At 48.4% G+C, this 3,606-nt stretch overlaps 1 long non-coding RNA gene across 1 annotated transcript; it reads left to right on the top strand.

Moving 5' to 3' along the window:
* The first annotated feature begins 1,736 nt into the window (after nt 1-1,736).
* LOC123104427 (uncharacterized) lies at nt 1,737-3,326 on the top strand. The gene is made up of 2 exons (XR_006450330.1): nt 1,737-2,194; nt 2,575-3,326. It is a non-coding gene; the product is annotated as an uncharacterized lncRNA (long non-coding RNA).
* Nucleotides 3,327-3,606: the final 280 nt, after the last annotated feature.

Below are 3,606 nucleotides of genomic sequence, written 5' to 3'. Positions count from 1 at the left end.
GATATAATGTGTAATAACATCCCATAATGCAATAAATATCAATATAAAAGCATGATGCAAAATGGAAGTATCACCCCCCCCCCCTCATGAGTCGGAGGAGGAGATTTGTTGGGATATCCTCCTCATGTGGGCTGTGAGGAGACGACCATTTGAAGACTTTTAGGCAGCCCAAAGAGGTGCAAAAGCACACTACCCATTAGGGTTATGACCTAGGGTCAATTACTTTATACATGAGAGGATGGGGATGCTTTACCCTCCATCCAGCAACCACCACCAAGGATGACGAAAATCAGTTCGCCTCCATTGGAGAGGAAGAGAAAAAACCAAGAGAGAAAGATTGAAGGAAGAAGCAAAGGGAGCTCCTCCCCAAGGTTGTGATGATCCAAATCCACTACCTTTTCTTCTTCAAGCTGCAATTCTACCATCTTTGGTGAGATTGTTTCAATCTTTAGCTCTTGAGCACCAAAACTTGTTGTGTTCATCTAAGATTCGGAAATCTTGATGTATGAGATCCTCTAGTGTTATCTAGAGAAGAACTTGTTGTATCCCACATTGGATAATAGTGGAAGAGGATTTGAGTGGCTTCAGCCCGTGGTTTTTCCCCTCAAGTTGGGGGCTTTCCACGTAAATCTGGTGTCTCTGTAATTGATGTTTGTTGTTGTCAAAAGTTACTTCTACCATCAGATATAGTCTAAGGAGCGTCTTGTGTGCTGAGTAACATATTTTACCTCCAAATATGCTGCTCCATATGGTTCCTTCCGTGCTAAGCAATGATCCTTGAGTTAGTACATTGATGTGGTGTTGAGATTACTTTGTTTTTGCTGCAGTTTTTAGTTAACCACAAGTGCATTTGTGTGCTAATTCCCAACAGAAGATGGTGAAGGAGAACCATGCAATGTACGAGAACCATGCAATGTACGGAGGCTTGATTGATGCAATGACGGTGGCCTCAAGATGTTGTGTTCGGCGCACGATTCTCAAGGCGTGGTTTTATTATCACCTTTGTTGGACGGCTCACGCCTGCTCATCTCCACGGCTTTGTTCTCTCCCTTCGGGTGAGGTGGTGCAGTGCTAGGCAAGGCGTCTTTCGTGCTCCTCCTGAAGCTTGTCAGTGGTCTCCACGCTCCTCCTTGGATGTGCCATGCTGGATAGCTTGCTCGGTGGAGGTCGGTGAGGAGTTCCTTCGTGCGATGTACCCTTTGTAGGCATTTGCTTGACGTGTTGGCCCATGGTGCTACTCATCTGTTTACAACCTCTGACATTTTAACCACCGGTGAGGGCTTCATGCCCTTTGTATCTAGTTTTTGCCTTATTTTTCCTAATTAATTAGGCAACTATTTTCTTATGCAAGACCCCATACTTCTCTCCGTTTTACTAAAAAAACGCTCATTCCCCGTTCGCAACCTCAACAAGTAGTCCATGTTTGTCGCATGGCTGCCTCAATAGCTAGTCGATTGTGATAGGGTTGGCATGCGACACCAGCACTGGAGGTTGTCGTCGACAGATCTTAGTTAACGATGCATATATACCGACTTAAAAAGGAGGAGACATAGACTACGGGATAAGTAAAGGACGGTCGCGGTAGAGTATACGGCGGATGAGAAGGGACCGGCAGCGGCAACTGGACAATCGAGCGTGCTAGACTTCAGTTATTATTAATTTCGAAACGGAGCCAGACTTCAGTTATGATGAGGGAAACGTTTCTATACGGCGGACCGGCCGAGCGTTCGGCCGGTCGAGCCACGTGCGTTCGATTGCAGATTGTATACGAGACACGTTACCTGGCACTGGGCCCACGCACTGCTCCACGCGTCGCCTTCCTTTCCCCTGGCATATCTCTTACTAGTGCTAGACCTTATCCATTCAGTTCCCTCGATCCATTTCTCTCAGCTCTACGAAAAATCAACCCCAGATCCAACGCGCACTAGGCCCAAATCTCGACGACCGCCGTTGCCGCAAATTCCAGTGACGCCGGCGACCTCCGCGTCCCACATCCCATCCTCTCTCTCTTGTTCCAAGCCGCATGACCTTCACTCCGTTTTTGTTGCGAGCCAAGCACGGGAGCTGGAACCACCTGCGGCTCGTGCCGAGTCGTTGGTGCACCGGCTACCGCCTGATCCGGAGCTGAACCAGCACCGCGAGGTGTTGCAACCGGAGCTGGAACCGGCGAACTTCAGAGCTACCAACCGTGCAGGTGGTGATTTTAGCTGCGCCTTTTTGTTGCATTTTGGTGGAACCAGTGTTCTGTTTTGCTGGAACTAGCTTTTTTGTTTGCTACAATCGAACCACTGGGATCCCCTGTTGATTTTATTTGCTGGAACCAATGTTTTTTTCAGCTGGAATTAGCAATCCTTTTTGCTACAACCTTTTATGTTTTGCTACAAGCCTACAATCGAACCACTTGGAGTCTCCTTGCTGAGTTATTTATTTGCTAGAAGCATTCTTTATTTTTGTTGGAAATAGCAATCCTTTTTGCTACAAATCAACCACCAGATTTTCTTCACTGTTTTTTTTGTTGGAACCGATTTCTTTTTTTGCTGGAACCTGCTAATGTTTTTGCTTCAACGGAATCAGCCGGCGAATAAGTTGCATCCACACCGACCAGGTCTGGAATCGGACGAGCAGGCAAGTCGTTTTGCTGGAACCGGCCTTTTGTTTTGCTACAACCGACAAAGTTTTTGCTGCTTCGGCGAGGTGTTTCATTGCGACAGTCAGCGGCGACGGCGGTGATGTATTTTGTTGGAACTGTATTTGATTTTTGCTACTACCGGTGACAGTGGCTTTTTTGCTGATGAATTTTGTTTTTTTTGCTGGAACATGGTGGTGGGAGCTGATGATGCGTCAAACCAGAGTTGGACGATGAAGGTGATGCTACAACCTTCATCAGTAGATGCTACAACCTTCAATGGCGGGAGCTATAAGCAGCGATGGCGAGATGAAAAAGCTATGACCATGGAGTCGATTTGCTCGGACGGGGGACGGCGGTGGTAGCGGAGCTGCAACAGCGGCTGGTGGTGGAGATGGGACGGTGTGCCCCCGTGCTGCAACCATGGGGCGGTCAGCGCGGCGATAGCGACCTCTGGCGCGCCGGCACAAGCAAACCGACGGCGAGCGCGGATGAGGAGGAGCGCAACCGGATGAGGATGAGCGATTGCGCTAGGCTCTGTCCCCTTTTCTTTTTTTCCTTTTTGTTTAGATGAACGAGATCGTACGGTTTAAAAGTGACGTATCGTGCAGTAGCGCAGCGACCGGCCCAAATTTGGGCCGGCGCACCGGCGCCTATCACTCGCCTTATGATAAAGGGAAAAGAGAGTATAGATTGTCAACTCGTATTTGCATTTTTTTATGTGGAAAAAATAATGCACGGAAGGAGAAAAACAGAAGAACCGTCTGATGCTTGCCGCGTCCGCTAGTTTTTTTTAGGTGAGCTAGAAAATGTCTTGAGCAGGGAAGACGCGTCCAGGCTGGTACTACTACTTTCCACGGGAAAATGCGTCGACTAGTCTTCGCGCCAGAACAGCCAAATTGGCGGGAACTGAGATGCTACGCCTGGTGGGTACGGTCTGCCGCGCCAGTTGGAGAACCTATGGGCCAACAACGAGGCCG

This window comes from Triticum aestivum, chromosome 5A (genome assembly GCF_018294505.1).
Source record: "Triticum aestivum cultivar Chinese Spring chromosome 5A, IWGSC CS RefSeq v2.1, whole genome shotgun sequence".
NCBI classification, from domain to species: Eukaryota; Viridiplantae; Streptophyta; class Magnoliopsida; order Poales; family Poaceae; genus Triticum; species Triticum aestivum.
Note: the sequence above shows the minus strand (reverse complement) of the source record. Positions and strands in the feature narration are given on the sequence as shown.